Genomic DNA, 16483 nt, shown 5'->3' on the forward strand with positions numbered 1-16483 from the left:
GAATCCCACCTTGGGTGATAGTCTTTTGTACTGTGGACTACTGTTCTCATGGGTGGCCTTCAGTCCTGTAACACACACCTCCGCCAACCCATCCCCCACTGTTGACATCAGTGGTCTGGGAGGATGCTGATTGTCAGCTTGATTCTAACACCAACTCCAGCTGGATTTACATTGACATTCTGTGTAACTTCTAGCAAAGTGAAATACATCTTTTGAACTGACAACTAAATCCATGTTGCACACCTTACAGCAATTTGGTTTTCTATGTTCTCATGATTTCATTCAGTCAAAATGGTACCTGTAGATATTCAAGGAAAACTTTGTTTTCAACAGAAACTACAGCAGAGATATCTGTTTTGCCAAACTACAAGGATGAAACTTGCAGGTAAAATAATCTGTCAGAAGTGGGGTTTGAACCCACGCCTCCATTTGGAGACCAGAAGTCTCTTTGCTGAGTAAGGAGTGAACCCTTGAGTCTGGCGCCTTAGACCACTCGGCCATCCTGACAGGTGAAACCCAAATTGTGCCTGGGATTCACGAGTTACATCTAAATAGACATCATGGGTTGCCTCGATCGCAAGGTTCTGCTCTATTCGGCGTAACGAAAATGTCGTTGTCTCATGAATTTGATTTGAAGTTAGCTCATGAATGAGATTTGGAAGGGCTTTAATTTTAAAATGCTACATCAAAATGTCCTGTAACACACCCAAGTATAGCTAGGGTAAACGCCTACAAATTCATCCCAGGTTAAGCCCTAGTCTGAAACTCTGAAGCCCAACGTGGGGCTCGAACCCACGACCCTGAGATTAAGAGTCTCATGCTCTGCCGTCTGAGCTAGCCGGGCCTGGTACATCAAACAAAAGGTTGAGAGTTCGAATCCCACCTTGGGTGATAGTCTTTTGTAGTGTGGACTACTGTTCTCAGGGGTGGCCTTCAGTCCTGTAACACACACCTCCGCCAACCCATCCCCCACTGTTGACATCAGTGGTCTGGGAGGATGCTGATTGTCAGCTTGATTCTAACACCAACTCCAGCTGGATTTACATTGACATTCTGTGTAACTTCTAGCAAAGTGAAATACATCTTTTGAACTGACAACTAAATCCATGTTGCACACCTTACAGCAATTTGGTTTTCTATGTTCTCATGATTTCATTCAGTCAAAATGGTACCTGTAGATATTCAAGGAAAACTTTGTTTTCAACAGAAACTACAGCAGAGATATCTGTTTTGCCAAACTACAAGGATGAAACTTGCAGGTAAAATAATCTGTCAGAAGTGGGGTTTGAACCCACGCCTCCATTTGGAGACCAGAAGTCTCTTTGCTGAGTAAGGAGTGAACCCTTGAGTCTGGCGCCTTAGACCACTCGGCCATCCTGACAGGTGAAACCCAAATTGTGCCTGGGATTCACGAGTTACATCTAAATAGACATCATGGGTTGCCTCGATCGCAAGGTTCTGCTCTATTCGGCGTAACGAAAATGTCGTTGTCTCATGAATTTGATTTGAAGTTAGCTCATGAATGAGATTTGGAAGGGCTTTAATTTTAAAATGCTACATCAGAATGTCCTGTAACAAACCCAAGTATAGCTAGGGTAAAAGCCTACAAATTCATCCCAGGTTAAGTCCTAGTCTGAAACTCTGAAGCCCAACGTGGGGCTCGAACCCACGACCCTGAGATTAAGAGTCTCATGCTCTGCCGTCTGAGCTAGCCGGGCCTGGTACATCAAACAAAAGGTTGAGAGTTCGAATCCCACCTTGGGTGATAGTCTTTTGTACTGTGGACTACTGTTCTCAGGGGTGGCCTTCAGTCCTGTAACACACACCTCCGCCAACCCATCCCCCACTGTTGACATCAGTGGTCTGGGAGGATGCTGATTGTCAGCTTGATTCTAACACCAACTCCAGCTGGATTTACATTGACATTCTGTGTAACTTCTAGCAAAGTGAAATACATCTTTTGAACTGACAACTAAATCCATGTTGCACACCTTACAGCAATTTGGTTTTCTATGTTCTCATGATTTCATTCAGTCAAAATGGTACCTGTAGATATTCAAGGAAAACTTTGTTTTCAACAGAAACTACAGCAGAGATATCTGTTTTGCCAAACTACAAGGATGAAACTTGCAGGTAAAATAATCTGTCAGAAGTGGGGTTTGAACCCACGCCTCCATTTGGAGACCAGAAGTCTCTTTGCTGAGTAAGGAGTGAACCCTTGAGTCTGGCGCCTTAGACCACTCGGCCATCCTGACAGGTGAAACCCAAATTGTGCCTGGGATTCACGAGTTACATCTAAATAGACATCATGGGTTGCCTCGATCGCAAGGTTCTGCTCTATTCGGCATAACGAAAATGTCGTCTCATGAATTTGATTTGAAGTTAGCTCATGAATGAGATTTGGAAGGGCTTTAATTTTAAAATGCTACATCAGAATGTCCTGTAACACACCCAAGTATAGCTAGGGTAAACGCCTACAAATTCATCCCAGGTTAAGCCCTAGTCTGAAACTCTGAAGCCCAACGTGAGGCTCGAACCCACTACCCTGAGATTAAGAGTCTCATGCTCTGCCGTCTGAGCTAGCCGGGCCTGGTACATCAAACAAAAGGTTGAGAGTTCGAATCCCACCTTGGGTGATAGTCTTTTGTACTGTGGACTACTGTTCTCAGGGGTGGCCTTCAGTCCTGTAACACACACCTCCGCCAACCCATCCCCCACTGTTGACATCAGTGGTCTGGGAGGATGCTGATTGTCAGCTTGATTCTAACACCAACTCCAGCTGGATTTACATTGACATTCTGTGTAACTTCTAGCAAAGTGAAATACATCTTTTGAACTGACAACTAAATCTATGTTGCACACCTTACAGCAATTTGGTTTTCTATGTTCTCATGATTTCATTCAGTCAAAATGGTACCTGTAGATATTCAAGGAAAACTTTGTTTTCAACAGAAACTACAGCAGAGATATCTGTTTTGCCAAACTACAAGGATGAAACTTGCAGGTAAAATAATCTGTCAGAAGTGGGGTTTGAACCCACGCCTCCATTTGGAGACCAGAAGTACCTTTGCTGAGTAAGGACTGAACCCTTGAGTCTGGCGCCTTAGACCACTCGGCCATCCTGACAGGTGAAACCCAAATTGTGCCTGGGGTTCACGAGTTACATCTAAATAGACATCATGGGTTGCCTCGATCGCAAGGTTCTGCTCTATTCGGCGTAACGAAAATGTCGTTGTCTCATGAATTTGATTTGAAGTTAGCTCATGAATGAGATTTGGAAGGGCTTTAATTTTAAAATGCTACATCAAAATGTCCTGTAACACACCCAAGTATAGCTAGGGTAAACGCCTACAAATTCATCCCAGGTTAAGCCCTAGTCTGAAACTCTGAAGCCCAACGTGGGGCTCGAACCCACGACCCTGAGATTAAGAGTCTCATGCTCTGCCGTCTGAGCTAGCCGGGCCTGGTACATCAAACAAAAGGTTGAGAGTTCGAATCCCACCTTGGGTGATAGTCTTTTGTACTGTGGACTACTGTTCTCATGGGTGGCCTTCAGTCCTGTAACACACACCTCCGCCAACCCATCCCCCACTGTTGACATCAGTGGTCTGGGAGGATGCTGATTGTCAGCTTGATTCTAACACCAACTCCAGCTGGATTTACATTGACATTCTGTGTAACTTCTAGCAAAGTGAAATACATCTTTTGAACTGACAACTAAATCCATGTTGCACACCTTACAGCAATTTGGTTTTCTATGTTCTCATGATTTCATTCAGTCAAAATGGTACCTGTAGATATTCAAGGAAAACTTTGTTTTCAACAGAAACTACAGCAGAGATATCTGTTTTGCCAAACTACAAGGATGAAACTTGCAGGTAAAATAATCTGTCAGAAGTGGGGTTTGAACCCACGCCTCCATTTGGAGACCAGAAGTCTCTTTGCTGAGTAAGGAGTGAACCCTTGAGTCTGGCGCCTTAGACCACTCGGCCATCCTGACAGGTGAAACCCAAATTGTGCCTGGGATTCACGAGTTACATCTAAATAGACATCATGGGTTGCCTCGATCGCAAGGTTCTGCTCTATTCGGCGTAACGAAAATGTCGTTGTCTCATGAATTTGATTTGAAGTTAGCTCATGAATGAGATTTGGAAGGGCTTTAATTTTAAAATGCTACATCAAAATGTCCTGTAACACACCCAAGTATAGCTAGGGTAAACGCCTACAAATTCATCCCAGGTTAAGCCCTAGTCTGAAACTCTGAAGCCCAACGTGGGGCTCGAACCCACGACCCTGAGATTAAGAGTCTCATGCTCTGCCGTCTGAGCTAGCCGGGCCTGGTACATCAAACAAAAGGTTGAGAGTTCGAATCCCACCTTGGGTGATAGTCTTTTGTAGTGTGGACTACTGTTCTCAGGGGTGGCCTTCAGTCCTGTAACACACACCTCCGCCAACCCATCCCCCACTGTTGACATCAGTGGTCTGGGAGGATGCTGATTGTCAGCTTGATTCTAACACCAACTCCAGCTGGATTTACATTGACATTCTGTGTAACTTCTAGCAAAGTGAAATACATCTTTTGAACTGACAACTAAATCCATGTTGCACACCTTACAGCAATTTGGTTTTCTATGTTCTCATGATTTCATTCAGTCAAAATGGTACCTGTAGATATTCAAGGAAAACTTTGTTTTCAACAGAAACTACAGCAGAGATATCTGTTTTGCCAAACTACAAGGATGAAACTTGCAGGTAAAATAATCTGTCAGAAGTGGGGTTTGAACCCACGCCTCCATTTGGAGACCAGAAGTCTCTTTGCTGAGTAAGGAGTGAACCCTTGAGTCTGGCGCCTTAGACCACTCGGCCATCCTGACAGGTGAAACCCAAATTGTGCCTGGGATTCACGAGTTACATCTAAATAGACATCATGGGTTGCCTCGATCGCAAGGTTCTGCTCTATTCGGCGTAACGAAAATGTCGTTGTCTCATGAATTTGATTTGAAGTTAGCTCATGAATGAGATTTGGAAGGGCTTTAATTTTAAAATGCTACATCAGAATGTCCTGTAACAAACCCAAGTATAGCTAGGGTAAAAGCCTACAAATTCATCCCAGGTTAAGTCCTAGTCTGAAACTCTGAAGCCCAACGTGGGGCTCGAACCCACGACCCTGAGATTAAGAGTCTCATGCTCTGCCGTCTGAGCTAGCCGGGCCTGGTACATCAAACAAAAGGTTGAGAGTTCGAATCCCACCTTGGGTGATAGTCTTTTGTACTGTGGACTACTGTTCTCAGGGGTGGCCTTCAGTCCTGTAACACACACCTCCGCCAACCCATCCCCCACTGTTGACATCAGTGGTCTGGGAGGATGCTGATTGTCAGCTTGATTCTAACACCAACTCCAGCTGGATTTACATTGACATTCTGTGTAACTTCTAGCAAAGTGAAATACATCTTTTGAACTGACAACTAAATCCATATTGCACACCTTACAGCAATTTGGTTTTCTATGTTCTCATGATTTCATTCAGTCAAAATGGTACCTGTAGATATTCAAGGAAAACTTTGTTTTCAACAGAAACTACAGCAGAGATATCTGTTTTGCCAAACTACAAGGATGAAACTTGCAGGTAAAATAATCTGTCAGAAGTGGGGTTTGAACCCACGCCTCCATTTGGAGACCAGAAGTCTCTTTGCTGAGTAAGGAGTGAACCCTTGAGTCTGGCGCCTTAGACCACTCGGCCATCCTGACAGGTGAAACCCAAATTGTGCCTGGGATTCACGAGTTACATCTAAATAGACATCATGGGTTGCCTCGATCGCAAGGTTCTGCTCTATTCGGCATAACGAAAATGTCGTTGTCTCATGAATTTGATTTGAAGTTAGCTCATGAATGAGATTTGGAAGGGCTTTAATTTTAAAATGCTACATCAAAATGTCCTGTAACACACCCAAGTATAGCTAGGGTAAACGCCTACAAATTCATCCCAGGTTAAGCCCTAGTCTGAAACTCTGAAGCCCAACGTGGGGCTCGAACCCACGACCCTGAGATTAAGAGTCTCATGCTCTGCCGTCTGAGCTAGCCGGGCCTGGTACATCAAACAAAAGGTTGAGAGTTCGAATCCCACCTTGGGTGATAGTCTTTTGTAGTGTGGACTACTGTTCTCAGGGGTGGCCTTCAGTCCTGTAACACACACCTCCGCCAACCCATCCCCCACTGTTGACATCAGTGGTCTGGGAGGATGCTGATTGTCAGCTTGATTCTAACACCAACTCCAGCTGGATTTACATTGACATTCTGTGTAACTTCTAGCAAAGTGAAATACATCTTTTGAACTGACAACTAAATCCATGTTGCACACCTTACAGCAATTTGGTTTTCTATGTTCTCATGATTTCATTCAGTCAAAATGGTACCTGTAGATATTCAAGGAAAACTTTGTTTTCAACAGAAACTACAGCAGAGATATCTGTTTTGCCAAACTACAAGGATGAAACTTGCAGGTAAAATAATCTGTCAGAAGTGGGGTTTGAACCCACGCCTCCATTTGGAGACCAGAAGTCTCTTTGCTGAGTAAGGAGTGAACCCTTGAGTCTGGCGCCTTAGACCACTCGGCCATCCTGACAGGTGAAACCCAAATTGTGCCTGGGATTCACGAGTTACATCTAAATAGACATCATGGGTTGCCTCGATCGCAAGGTTCTGCTCTATTCGGCGTAACGAAAATGTCGTTGTCTCATGAATTTGATTTGAAGTTAGCTCATGAATGAGATTTGGAAGGGCTTTAATTTTAAAATGCTACATCAGAATGTCCTGTAACAAACCCAAGTATAGCTAGGGTAAAAGCCTACAAATTCATCCCAGGTTAAGTCCTAGTCTGAAACTCTGAAGCCCAACGTGGGGCTCGAACCCACGACCCTGAGATTAAGAGTCTCATGCTCTGCCGTCTGAGCTAGCCGGGCCTGGTACATCAAACAAAAGGTTGAGAGTTCGAATCCCACCTTGGGTGATAGTCTTTTGTACTGTGGACTACTGTTCTCAGGGGTGGCCTTCAGTCCTGTAACACACACCTCCGCCAACCCATCCCCCACTGTTGACATCAGTGGTCTGGGAGGATGCTGATTGTCAGCTTGATTCTAACACCAACTCCAGCTGGATTTACATTGACATTCTGTGTAACTTCTAGCAAAGTGAAATACATCTTTTGAACTGACAACTAAATCCATATTGCACACCTTACAGCAATTTGGTTTTCTATGTTCTCATGATTTCATTCAGTCAAAATGGTACCTGTAGATATTCAAGGAAAACTTTGTTTTCAACAGAAACTACAGCAGAGATATCTGTTTTGCCAAACTACAAGGATGAAACTTGCAGGTAAAATAATCTGTCAGAAGTGGGGTTTGAACCCACGCCTCCATTTGGAGACCAGAAGTCTCTTTGCTGAGTAAGGAGTGAACCCTTGAGTCTGGCGCCTTAGACCACTCGGCCATCCTGACAGGTGAAACCCAAATTGTGCCTGGGATTCACGAGTTACATCTAAATAGACATCATGGGTTGCCTCGATCGCAAGGTTCTGCTCTATTCGGCATAACGAAAATGTCGTTGTCTCATGAATTTGATTTGAAGTTAGCTCATGAATGAGATTTGGAAGGGCTTTAATTTTAAAATGCTACATCAAAATGTCCTGTAACACACCCAAGTATAGCTAGGGTAAACGCCTACAAATTCATCCCAGGTTAAGCCCTAGTCTGAAACTCTGAAGCCCAACGTGGGGCTCGAACCCACGACCCTGAGATTAAGAGTCTCATGCTCTGCCGTCTGAGCTAGCCGGGCCTGGTACATCAAACAAAAGGTTGAGAGTTCGAATCCCACCTTGGGTGATAGTCTTTTGTACTGTGGACTACTGTTCTCAGGGGTGGCCTTCAGTCCTGTAACACACACCTCCGCCAACCCATCCCCCACTGTTGACATCAGTGGTCTGGGAGGATGCTGATTGTCAGCTTGATTCTAACACCAACTCCAGCTGGATTTACATTGACATTCTGTGTAACTTCTAGCAAAGTGAAATACATCTTTTGAACTGACAACTAAATCCATGTTGCACACCTTACAGCAATTTGGTTTTCTATGTTCTCATGATTTCATTCAGTCAAAATGGTACCTGTAGATATTCAAGGAAAACTTTGTTTTCAACAGAAACTACAGCAGAGATATCTGTTTTGCCAAACTACAAGGATGAAACTTGCAGGTAAAATAATCTGTCAGAAGTGGGGTTTGAACCCACGCCTCCATTTGGAGACCAGAAGTCTCTTTGCTGAGTAAGGAGTGAACCCTTGAGTCTGGCGCCTTAGACCACTCGGCCATCCTGACAGGTGAAACCTAAATTGTGCCTGGGATTCACGAGTTACATCTAAATAGACATCATGGGTTGCCTCGATCGCAAGGTTCTGCTCTATTCGGCGTAACGAAAATGTCATTGTCTCATGAATTTGATTTGAAGTTAGCTCATGAATGAGATTTGGAAGGGCTTCAATTTTAAAATGCTACATCAAAATGTCCTGTAACACACCCAAGTATAGCTAGGGTAAACGCCTACAAATTCATCCCAGGTTAAGCCCTAGTCTGAAACTCTGAAGCCCAACGTGGGGCTCGAACCCACGACCCTGAGATTAAGAGTCTCATGCTCTGCCGTCTGAGCTAGCCGGGCCTGGTACATCAAACAAAAGGTTGAGAGTTCGAATCCCACCTTGGGTGATAGTCTTTTGTAGTGTGGACTACTGTTCTCAGGGGTGGCCTTCAGTCCTGTAACACACACCTCCGCCAACCCATCCCCCACTGTTGACATCAGTGGTCTGGGAGGATGCTGATTGTCAGCTTGATTCTAACACCAACTCCAGCTGGATTTACATTGACATTCTGTGTAACTTCTAGCAAAGTGAAATACATCTTTTGAACTGACAACTAAATCCATGTTGCACACCTTACAGCAATTTGGTTTTCTATGTTCTCATGATTTCATTCAGTCAAAATGGTACCTGTAGATATTCAAGGAAAACTTTGTTTTCAACAGAAACTACAGCAGAGATATCTGTTTTGCCAAACTACAAGGATGAAACTTGCAGGTAAAATAATCTGTCAGAAGTGGGGTTTGAACCCACGCCTCCATTTGGAGACCAGAAGTCTCTTTGCTGAGTAAGGAGTGAACCCTTGAGTCTGGCGCCTTAGACCACTCGGCCATCCTGACAGGTGAAACCCAAATTGTGCCTGGGATTCACGAGTTACATCTAAATAGACATCATGGGTTGCCTCGATCGCAAGGTTCTGCTCTATTCGGCGTAACGAAAATGTCGTTGTCTCATGAATTTGATTTGAAGTTAGCTCATGAATGAGATTTGGAAGGGCTTTAATTTTAAAATGCTACATCAAAATGTCCTGTAACACACCCAAGTATAGCTAGGGTAAACGCCTACAAATTCATCCCAGGTTAAGCCCTAGTCTGAAACTCTGAAGCCCAACGTGGGGCTCGAACCCACGACCCTGAGATTAAGAGTCTCATGCTCTGCCGTCTGAGCTAGCCGGGCCTGGTACATCAAACAAAAGGTTGAGAGTTCGAATCCCACCTTGGGTGATAGTCTTTTGTAGTGTGGACTACTGTTCTCAGGGGTGGCCTTCAGTCCTGTAACACACACCTCCGCCAACCCATCCCCCACTGTTGACATCAGTGGTCTGGGAGGATGCTGATTGTCAGCTTGATTCTAACACCAACTCCAGCTGGATTTACATTGACATTCTGTGTAACTTCTAGCAAAGTGAAATACATCTTTTGAACTGACAACTAAATCCATGTTGCACACCTTACAGCAATTTGGTTTTCTATGTTCTCATGATTTCATTCAGTCAAAATGGTACCTGTAGATATTCAAGGAAAACTTTGTTTTCAACAGAAACTACAGCAGAGATATCTGTTTTGCCAAACTACAAGGATGAAACTTGCAGGTAAAATAATCTGTCAGAAGTGGGGTTTGAACCCACGCCTCCATTTGGAGACCAGAAGTCTCTTTGCTGAGTAAGGAGTGAACCCTTGAGTCTGGCGCCTTAGACCACTCGGCCATCCTGACAGGTGAAACCCAAATTGTGCCTGGGATTCACGAGTTACATCTAAATAGACATCATGGGTTGCCTCGATCGCAAGGTTCTGCTCTATTCGGCGTAACGAAAATGTCGTTGTCTCATGAATTTGATTTGAAGTTAGCTCATGAATGAGATTTGGAAGGGCTTTAATTTTAAAATGCTACATCAGAATGTCCTGTAACAAACCCAAGTATAGCTAGGGTAAAAGCCTACAAATTCATCCCAGGTTAAGTCCTAGTCTGAAACTCTGAAGCCCAACGTGGGGCTCGAACCCACGACCCTGAGATTAAGAGTCTCATGCTCTGCCGTCTGAGCTAGCCGGGCCTGGTACATCAAACAAAAGGTTGAGAGTTCGAATCCCACCTTGGGTGATAGTCTTTTGTACTGTGGACGACTGTTCTCATGGGTGGCCTTCAGTCCTGTAACACACACCTCCGCCAACCCATCCCCCACTGTTGACATCAGTGGTCTGGGAGGATGCTGATTGTCAGCTTGATTCTAACACCAACTCCAGCTGGATTTACATTGACATTCTGTGTAACTTCTAGCAAAGTGAAATACATCTTTTGAACTGACAACTAAATCCATGTTGCACACCTTACAGCAATTTGGTTTTCTATGTTCTCATGATTTCATTCAGTCAAAATGGTACCTGTAGATATTCAAGGAAAACTTTGTTTTCAACAGAAACTACAGCAGAGATATCTGTTTTGCCAAACTACAAGGATGAAACTTGCAGGTAAAATAATCTGTCAGAAGTGGGGTTTGAACCCACGCCTCCATTTGGAGACCAGAAGTCTCTTTGCTGAGTAAGGAGTGAACCCTTGAGTCTGGCGCCTTAGACCACTCGGCCATCCTGACAGGTGAAACCCAAATTGTGCCTGGGATTCACGAGTTACATCTAAATAGACATCATGGGTTGCCTCGATCGCAAGGTTCTGCTCTATTCGGCATAACGAAAATGTCGTTGTCTCATGAATTTGATTTGAAGTTAGCTCATGAATGAGATTTGGAAGGGCTTCAATTTTAAAATGCTACATCAAAATGTCCTGTAACACACCCAAGTATAGCTAGGGTAAACGCCTACAAATTCATCCCAGGTTAAGCCCTAGTCTGAAACTCTGAAGCCCAACGTGGGGCTCGAACCCACGACCCTGAGATTAAGAGTCTCATGCTCTGCCGTCTGAGCTAGCCGGGCCTGGTACATCAAACAAAAGGTTGAGAGTTCGAATCCCACCTTGGGTGATAGTCTTTTGTAGTGTGGACTACTGTTCTCAGGGGTGGCCTTCAGTCCTGTAACACACACCTCCGCCAACCCATCCCCCACTGTTGACATCAGTGGTCTGGGAGGATGCTGATTGTCAGCTTGATTCTAACACCAACTCCAGCTGGATTTACATTGACATTCTGTGTAACTTCTAGCAAAGTGAAATACATCTTTTGAACTGACAACTAAATCCATGTTGCACACCTTACAGCAATTTGGTTTTCTATGTTCTCATGATTTCATTCAGTCAAAATGGTACCTGTAGATATTCAAGGAAAACTTTGTTTTCAACAGAAACTACAGCAGAGATATCTGTTTTGCCAAACTACAAGGATGAAACTTGCAGGTAAAATAATCTGTCAGAAGTGGGGTTTGAACCCACGCCTCCATTTGGAGACCAGAAGTCTCTTTGCTGAGTAAGGAGTGAACCCTTGAGTCTGGCGCCTTAGACCACTCGGCCATCCTGACAGGTGAAACCCAAATTGTGCCTGGGATTCACGAGTTACATCTAAATAGACATCATGGGTTGCCTCGATCGCAAGGTTCTGCTCTATTCGGCGTAACGAAAATGTCGTTGTCTCATGAATTTGATTTGAAGTTAGCTCATGAATGAGATTTGGAAGGGCTTTAATTTTAAAATGCTACATCAGAATGTCCTGTAACAAACCCAAGTATAGCTAGGGTAAAAGCCTACAAATTCATCCCAGGTTAAGTCCTAGTCTGAAACTCTGAAGCCCAACATGGGGCTCGAACCCACGACCCTGAGATTAAGAGTCTCATGCTCTGCCGTCTGAGCTAGCCGGGCCTGGTACATCAAACAAAAGGTTGAGAGTTCGAATCCCACCTTGGGTGATAGTCTTTTGTACTGTGGACTACTGTTCTCATGGGTGGCCTTCAGTCCTGGAACACACACCTCCGCCAACCCATCCCCCACTGTTGACATCAGTGGTCTGGGAGGATGCTGATTGTCAGCTTGATTCTAACACCAACTCCAGCTGGATTTACATTGACATTCTGTGTAACTTCTAGCAAAGTGAAATACATCTTTTGAACTGACAACTAAATCCATGTTGCACACCTTACAGCAATTTGGTTTTCTATGTTCTCATGATTTCATTCAGTCAAAATGGTACCTGTAGATATTCAAGGAAAACTTTGTTTTCAACAGAAACTACAGCAGAGATATCTGTTTTGCCAAACTACAAGGATGAAACTTGCAGGTAAACTAATCTGTCAGAAGTGGGGTTTGAACCCACGCCTCCATTTGGAGACCAGAAGTCTCTTTGCTGAGTAAGGAGTGAACCCTTGAGTCTGGCGCCTTAGACCACTCGGCCATCCTGACAGGTGAAACCCAAATTGTGCCTGGGATTCACGAGTTACATCTAAATAGACATCATGGGTTGCCTCGATCGCAAGGTTCTGCTCTATTCGGCGTAACGAAAATGTCGTTGTCTCATGAATTTGATTTGAAGTTAGCTCATGAATGAGATTTGGAAGGGCTTTAATTTTAAAATGCTACATCAAAATGTCCTGTAACACACCCAAGTATAGCTAGGGTAAACGCCTACAAATTCATCCCAGGTTAAGCCCTAGTCTGAAACTCTGAAGCCCAACGTGGGGCTCGAACCCACGACCCTGAGATTAAGAGTCTCATGCTCTGCCGTCTGAGCTAGCCGGGCCTGGTACATCAAACAAAAGGTTGAGAGTTCGAATCCCACCTTGGGTGATAGTCTTTTGTAGTGTGGACTACTGTTCTCAGGGGTGGCCTTCAGTCCTGTAACACACACCTCCGCCAACCCATCCCCCACTGTTGACATCAGTGGTCTGGGAGGATGCTGATTGTCAGCTTGATTCTAACACCAACTCCAGCTGGATTTACATTGACATTCTGTGTAACTTCTAGCAAAGTGAAATACATCTTTTGAACTGACAACTAAATCCATGTTGCACACCTTACAGCAATTTGGTTTACTATGTTCTCATGATTTCATTCAGTCAAAATGGTACCTGTAGATATTCAAGGAAAACTTTGTTTTCAACAGAAACTACAGCAGAGATATCTGTTTTGCCAAACTACAAGGATGAAACTTGCAGGTAAAATAATCTGTCAGAAGTGGGGTTTGAACCCACGCCTCCATTTGGAGACCAGAAGTCTCTTTGCTGAGTAAGGAGTGAACCCTTGAGTCTGGCGCCTTAGACCACTCGGCCATCCTGACAGGTGAAACCCAAATTGTGCCTGGGGTTCACGAGTTACATCTAAATAGACATCATGGGTTGCCTCTATCGCAAGGTTCTGCTCTATTTGGCGTAACGAAAATGTCGTCTCATGAATTTGATTTGAAGTTAGCTTATGAATGAGATTTGGAAGGGCTTTAATTTTAAAATGCTACATCAGAATGTCCTGTAACACACCCAAGTATAGCTAGGGTAAATGCCTACAAATTCATCCCAGGTTAAGCCCTAGTCTGAAACTCTGAAGCCCAACGTGGGGCTCGAACCCACGACCCTGAGATTAAGAGTCTCATGCTCTGCCGTCTGAGCTAGCCGGGCCTGGTACATCAAACAAAAGGTTGAGAGTTCGAATCCCACATTGGGTGATAGTCTTTTGTACTGTGGACTACTGTTCTCAGGGGTGGCCTTCAGTCCTGTAACACACACCTCCGCCAACCCATCCCCCACTGTTGACATCAGTGGTCTGGGAGGATGCTGATTGTCGGCTTGATTCTAACACCAACTCCAGCTGGATTTACATTGACATTCTGTGTAACTTCTAGCAAAGTGAAATACATCTTTTGAACTGACAACTAAATCCATGTTGCACACCTTACAGCAATTTGGTTTTCTATGTTCTCATGATTTCATTCAGTCAAAATGGTACCTGTAGATATTCAAGGAAAACTTTGTTTTCAACAGAAACTACAGCAGAGATATCTGTTTTGCCAAACTACAAGGATGAAACTTGCAGGTAAAATAATCTGTCAGAAGTGGGGTTTGAACCCACGCCTCCATTTGGAGACCAGAAGTCTCTTTGCTGAGTAAGGAGTGAACCCTTGAGTCTGGCGCCTTAGACCACTCGGCCATCCTGACAGGTGAAACCCAAATTGTGCCTGGGGTTCACGAGTTACATCTAAATAGACATCATGGGTTGCCTCTATCGCAAGGTTCTGCTCTATTCGGCGTAACGAAATTGTCGTCTCATGAATTTGATTTGAAGTTAGCTTATGAATGAGATTTGGAAGGGCTTTAATTTTAAAATGCTACATCAGAATGTCCTGTAACACACCCAAGTATAGCTAGGCTAAACGCCTACAAATTCATCCCAGGTTAAGCCCTAGTCTGAAACTCTGAAGCCCAACGTGGGGCTCGAACCCACGACCCTGAGATTAAGAGTCTCATGCTCTGCCGTCTGAGCTAGCCGGGCCTGGTACATCAAACAAAAGGTTGAGAGTTCGAATCCCACCTTGGGTGATAGTCTTTTGTACTGTGGACTACTGTTCTCAGGGGTGGCCTTCAGTCCTGAAACACACACCTCCGCCAACCCATCCCCCACTGTTGACATCAGTGGTCTGGGAGGATGCTGATTGTCGGCTTGATTCTAACACCAACTCCAGCTGGATTTACATTGACATTCTGTGTAACTTCTAGCAAAGTGAAATACATCTTTTGAACTGACAACTAAATCCATGTTGCACACCTTACAGCAATTTGGTTTTCTATGTTCTCATGATTTCATTCAGTCAAAATGGTACCTGTAGATATTCAAGGAAAACTTTGTTTTTAACAGAAACTACAGCAGAGATATCTGTTTTGCCAAACTACAAGGATGAAACTTGCAGGTAAAATAATCTGTCAGAAGTGGGGTTTGAACCCACGCCTCCATTTGGAGACCAGAAGTCTCTTTGCTGAGTAAGGAGTGAACCCTTGAGTCTGGCGCCTTAGACCACTCGGCCATCCTGACAGGTGAAACCCAAATTGTGCCTGGGGTTCACGAGTTACATCTAAATAGACATCATGGGTTGCCTCGATCGCAAGGTTCTGCTCTATTCAGCGTAACGAAAATGTCGTTGTCTCATGAATTTGATTTGAAGTTAGCTCATGAATGAGATTTGGAAGGGCTTTAATTTTAAAATGCTACATCAAAATGTCCTGTAACACACCCAAGTATAGCTAGGGTAAACACCTACAAATTCATCCCAGGTTAAGCCCTAGTCTGAAACTCTGAAGCCCAACGTGGGGCTCGAACCCACGACTCTGAGATTAAGAGTCTCATGCTCTGCAGTCTGAGCTAGCCGGGCCTGGTACATCAAACAAAAGGTTGAGAGTTCGAATCCCACCTTGGGTGATAGTCTTTTGTACTGTGGACTACTGTTCTCAGGGGTGGCCTTCAGTCCTGTAACACACACCTCCGCCAACCCATCCCCCACTGTTGACATCAGTGGTCTGGGAGGATGCTGATTGTCGGCTTGATTCTAACACCAACTCCAGCTGGATTTACATTGACATTCTGTGTAACTTCTAGCAAAGTGAAATACATCTTTTGAACTGACAACTAAATCCATGTTGCACACCTTACAGCAATTTGGTTTTCTATGTTCTCATGATTTCATTCAGTCAAAATGGTACCTGTAGATATTCAAGGAAAACTTTGTTTTCAACAGAAACTACAGCAGAGATATCTGTTTTGCCAAACTACAAGGATGAAACTTGCAGGTAAAATAATCTGTCAGAAGTGGGGTTTGAACCCACGCCTCCATTTGGAGACCAGAAGTCTCTTTGCTGAGTAAGGAGTGAACCCTTGAGTCTGGCGCCTTAGACCACTCGGCCATCCTGACAGGTGAAACCCAAATTGTGCCTGGGGTTCACGAGTTACATCTAAATAGACATCATGGGTTGCCTCGATCGCAAGGTTCTGCTCTATTCGGCGTAACGAAAATGTCGTTGTCTCATGAATTTGATTTGAAGTTAGCTCATGAATGAGATTTGGAAGGGCTTTAATTTTAAAATGCTACATCAAAATGTACTGTAACACACCCAAGTATAGCTAGGGTAAACACCTACAAATTCATCCCAGGTTAAGCCCTAGTC

At 44.2% G+C, this 16483-nt stretch overlaps 35 non-coding genes across 35 annotated transcripts; all 35 read right to left on the reverse strand.

Annotated features, from left to right (window-relative positions):
- Positions 1–396: 396 nt before the first annotated feature.
- On the reverse strand, positions 397–507 carry trnal-caa (transfer RNA leucine (anticodon CAA)). The gene is made up of 2 exons: positions 470–507; positions 397–442 (listed from the first exon to the last, which is right to left on the reverse strand). It is a non-coding gene; the product is annotated as a tRNA-Leu (tRNA).
- Positions 508–771: 264 nt separating this feature from the next.
- trnak-cuu (transfer RNA lysine (anticodon CUU)) lies at positions 772–844 on the reverse strand. Its single transcript has one exon. It is a non-coding gene; the product is annotated as a tRNA-Lys (tRNA).
- A 426-nt stretch (positions 845–1270) lies between these two features.
- On the reverse strand, positions 1271–1381 carry trnal-caa (transfer RNA leucine (anticodon CAA)). Its single transcript has 2 exons — positions 1344–1381; positions 1271–1316 (listed from the first exon to the last, which is right to left on the reverse strand). It is a non-coding gene; the product is annotated as a tRNA-Leu (tRNA).
- Positions 1382–1645: 264 nt separating this feature from the next.
- On the reverse strand, positions 1646–1718 carry trnak-cuu (transfer RNA lysine (anticodon CUU)). The gene has a single exon. It is a non-coding gene; the product is annotated as a tRNA-Lys (tRNA).
- Positions 1719–2144: 426 nt separating this feature from the next.
- trnal-caa (transfer RNA leucine (anticodon CAA)) lies at positions 2145–2255 on the reverse strand. Its single transcript has 2 exons — positions 2218–2255; positions 2145–2190 (listed from the first exon to the last, which is right to left on the reverse strand). It is a non-coding gene; the product is annotated as a tRNA-Leu (tRNA).
- Positions 2256–3015: 760 nt separating this feature from the next.
- trnal-caa (transfer RNA leucine (anticodon CAA)) lies at positions 3016–3126 on the reverse strand. The gene is made up of 2 exons: positions 3089–3126; positions 3016–3061 (listed from the first exon to the last, which is right to left on the reverse strand). It is a non-coding gene; the product is annotated as a tRNA-Leu (tRNA).
- A 264-nt stretch (positions 3127–3390) lies between these two features.
- trnak-cuu (transfer RNA lysine (anticodon CUU)) lies at positions 3391–3463 on the reverse strand. The gene has a single exon. It is a non-coding gene; the product is annotated as a tRNA-Lys (tRNA).
- Positions 3464–3889: 426 nt separating this feature from the next.
- On the reverse strand, positions 3890–4000 carry trnal-caa (transfer RNA leucine (anticodon CAA)). The gene is made up of 2 exons: positions 3963–4000; positions 3890–3935 (listed from the first exon to the last, which is right to left on the reverse strand). It is a non-coding gene; the product is annotated as a tRNA-Leu (tRNA).
- Positions 4001–4264: 264 nt separating this feature from the next.
- On the reverse strand, positions 4265–4337 carry trnak-cuu (transfer RNA lysine (anticodon CUU)). The gene has a single exon. It is a non-coding gene; the product is annotated as a tRNA-Lys (tRNA).
- Positions 4338–4763: 426 nt separating this feature from the next.
- On the reverse strand, positions 4764–4874 carry trnal-caa (transfer RNA leucine (anticodon CAA)). Its single transcript has 2 exons — positions 4837–4874; positions 4764–4809 (listed from the first exon to the last, which is right to left on the reverse strand). It is a non-coding gene; the product is annotated as a tRNA-Leu (tRNA).
- A 264-nt stretch (positions 4875–5138) lies between these two features.
- On the reverse strand, positions 5139–5211 carry trnak-cuu (transfer RNA lysine (anticodon CUU)). The gene has a single exon. It is a non-coding gene; the product is annotated as a tRNA-Lys (tRNA).
- A 426-nt stretch (positions 5212–5637) lies between these two features.
- trnal-caa (transfer RNA leucine (anticodon CAA)) lies at positions 5638–5748 on the reverse strand. Its single transcript has 2 exons — positions 5711–5748; positions 5638–5683 (listed from the first exon to the last, which is right to left on the reverse strand). It is a non-coding gene; the product is annotated as a tRNA-Leu (tRNA).
- Positions 5749–6012: 264 nt separating this feature from the next.
- trnak-cuu (transfer RNA lysine (anticodon CUU)) lies at positions 6013–6085 on the reverse strand. The gene has a single exon. It is a non-coding gene; the product is annotated as a tRNA-Lys (tRNA).
- Positions 6086–6511: 426 nt separating this feature from the next.
- trnal-caa (transfer RNA leucine (anticodon CAA)) lies at positions 6512–6622 on the reverse strand. The gene is made up of 2 exons: positions 6585–6622; positions 6512–6557 (listed from the first exon to the last, which is right to left on the reverse strand). It is a non-coding gene; the product is annotated as a tRNA-Leu (tRNA).
- A 264-nt stretch (positions 6623–6886) lies between these two features.
- trnak-cuu (transfer RNA lysine (anticodon CUU)) lies at positions 6887–6959 on the reverse strand. The gene has a single exon. It is a non-coding gene; the product is annotated as a tRNA-Lys (tRNA).
- Positions 6960–7385: 426 nt separating this feature from the next.
- Positions 7386–7496, reverse strand: trnal-caa (transfer RNA leucine (anticodon CAA)). Its single transcript has 2 exons — positions 7459–7496; positions 7386–7431 (listed from the first exon to the last, which is right to left on the reverse strand). It is a non-coding gene; the product is annotated as a tRNA-Leu (tRNA).
- A 264-nt stretch (positions 7497–7760) lies between these two features.
- Positions 7761–7833, reverse strand: trnak-cuu (transfer RNA lysine (anticodon CUU)). Its single transcript has one exon. It is a non-coding gene; the product is annotated as a tRNA-Lys (tRNA).
- Positions 7834–8259: 426 nt separating this feature from the next.
- On the reverse strand, positions 8260–8370 carry trnal-caa (transfer RNA leucine (anticodon CAA)). The gene is made up of 2 exons: positions 8333–8370; positions 8260–8305 (listed from the first exon to the last, which is right to left on the reverse strand). It is a non-coding gene; the product is annotated as a tRNA-Leu (tRNA).
- A 264-nt stretch (positions 8371–8634) lies between these two features.
- On the reverse strand, positions 8635–8707 carry trnak-cuu (transfer RNA lysine (anticodon CUU)). Its single transcript has one exon. It is a non-coding gene; the product is annotated as a tRNA-Lys (tRNA).
- Positions 8708–9133: 426 nt separating this feature from the next.
- On the reverse strand, positions 9134–9244 carry trnal-caa (transfer RNA leucine (anticodon CAA)). Its single transcript has 2 exons — positions 9207–9244; positions 9134–9179 (listed from the first exon to the last, which is right to left on the reverse strand). It is a non-coding gene; the product is annotated as a tRNA-Leu (tRNA).
- A 264-nt stretch (positions 9245–9508) lies between these two features.
- trnak-cuu (transfer RNA lysine (anticodon CUU)) lies at positions 9509–9581 on the reverse strand. The gene has a single exon. It is a non-coding gene; the product is annotated as a tRNA-Lys (tRNA).
- A 426-nt stretch (positions 9582–10007) lies between these two features.
- trnal-caa (transfer RNA leucine (anticodon CAA)) lies at positions 10008–10118 on the reverse strand. The gene is made up of 2 exons: positions 10081–10118; positions 10008–10053 (listed from the first exon to the last, which is right to left on the reverse strand). It is a non-coding gene; the product is annotated as a tRNA-Leu (tRNA).
- A 264-nt stretch (positions 10119–10382) lies between these two features.
- Positions 10383–10455, reverse strand: trnak-cuu (transfer RNA lysine (anticodon CUU)). The gene has a single exon. It is a non-coding gene; the product is annotated as a tRNA-Lys (tRNA).
- A 426-nt stretch (positions 10456–10881) lies between these two features.
- On the reverse strand, positions 10882–10992 carry trnal-caa (transfer RNA leucine (anticodon CAA)). The gene is made up of 2 exons: positions 10955–10992; positions 10882–10927 (listed from the first exon to the last, which is right to left on the reverse strand). It is a non-coding gene; the product is annotated as a tRNA-Leu (tRNA).
- Positions 10993–11256: 264 nt separating this feature from the next.
- Positions 11257–11329, reverse strand: trnak-cuu (transfer RNA lysine (anticodon CUU)). The gene has a single exon. It is a non-coding gene; the product is annotated as a tRNA-Lys (tRNA).
- A 426-nt stretch (positions 11330–11755) lies between these two features.
- Positions 11756–11866, reverse strand: trnal-caa (transfer RNA leucine (anticodon CAA)). The gene is made up of 2 exons: positions 11829–11866; positions 11756–11801 (listed from the first exon to the last, which is right to left on the reverse strand). It is a non-coding gene; the product is annotated as a tRNA-Leu (tRNA).
- A 264-nt stretch (positions 11867–12130) lies between these two features.
- trnak-cuu (transfer RNA lysine (anticodon CUU)) lies at positions 12131–12203 on the reverse strand. Its single transcript has one exon. It is a non-coding gene; the product is annotated as a tRNA-Lys (tRNA).
- Positions 12204–12629: 426 nt separating this feature from the next.
- Positions 12630–12740, reverse strand: trnal-caa (transfer RNA leucine (anticodon CAA)). Its single transcript has 2 exons — positions 12703–12740; positions 12630–12675 (listed from the first exon to the last, which is right to left on the reverse strand). It is a non-coding gene; the product is annotated as a tRNA-Leu (tRNA).
- Positions 12741–13004: 264 nt separating this feature from the next.
- On the reverse strand, positions 13005–13077 carry trnak-cuu (transfer RNA lysine (anticodon CUU)). The gene has a single exon. It is a non-coding gene; the product is annotated as a tRNA-Lys (tRNA).
- Positions 13078–13503: 426 nt separating this feature from the next.
- On the reverse strand, positions 13504–13614 carry trnal-caa (transfer RNA leucine (anticodon CAA)). The gene is made up of 2 exons: positions 13577–13614; positions 13504–13549 (listed from the first exon to the last, which is right to left on the reverse strand). It is a non-coding gene; the product is annotated as a tRNA-Leu (tRNA).
- Positions 13615–13875: 261 nt separating this feature from the next.
- Positions 13876–13948, reverse strand: trnak-cuu (transfer RNA lysine (anticodon CUU)). The gene has a single exon. It is a non-coding gene; the product is annotated as a tRNA-Lys (tRNA).
- Positions 13949–14374: 426 nt separating this feature from the next.
- trnal-caa (transfer RNA leucine (anticodon CAA)) lies at positions 14375–14485 on the reverse strand. The gene is made up of 2 exons: positions 14448–14485; positions 14375–14420 (listed from the first exon to the last, which is right to left on the reverse strand). It is a non-coding gene; the product is annotated as a tRNA-Leu (tRNA).
- A 261-nt stretch (positions 14486–14746) lies between these two features.
- trnak-cuu (transfer RNA lysine (anticodon CUU)) lies at positions 14747–14819 on the reverse strand. Its single transcript has one exon. It is a non-coding gene; the product is annotated as a tRNA-Lys (tRNA).
- A 426-nt stretch (positions 14820–15245) lies between these two features.
- On the reverse strand, positions 15246–15356 carry trnal-caa (transfer RNA leucine (anticodon CAA)). The gene is made up of 2 exons: positions 15319–15356; positions 15246–15291 (listed from the first exon to the last, which is right to left on the reverse strand). It is a non-coding gene; the product is annotated as a tRNA-Leu (tRNA).
- Positions 15357–16119: 763 nt separating this feature from the next.
- trnal-caa (transfer RNA leucine (anticodon CAA)) lies at positions 16120–16230 on the reverse strand. Its single transcript has 2 exons — positions 16193–16230; positions 16120–16165 (listed from the first exon to the last, which is right to left on the reverse strand). It is a non-coding gene; the product is annotated as a tRNA-Leu (tRNA).
- Positions 16231–16483: the final 253 nt, after the last annotated feature.

Source organism: Anarhichas minor, unplaced genomic scaffold, assembly GCF_050575085.1.
Source record: "Anarhichas minor isolate MPS153535 unplaced genomic scaffold, ASM5057508v1 ptg000007l, whole genome shotgun sequence".
In the NCBI taxonomy this organism is placed as follows: domain Eukaryota; kingdom Metazoa; phylum Chordata; class Actinopteri; order Perciformes; family Anarhichadidae; genus Anarhichas; species Anarhichas minor.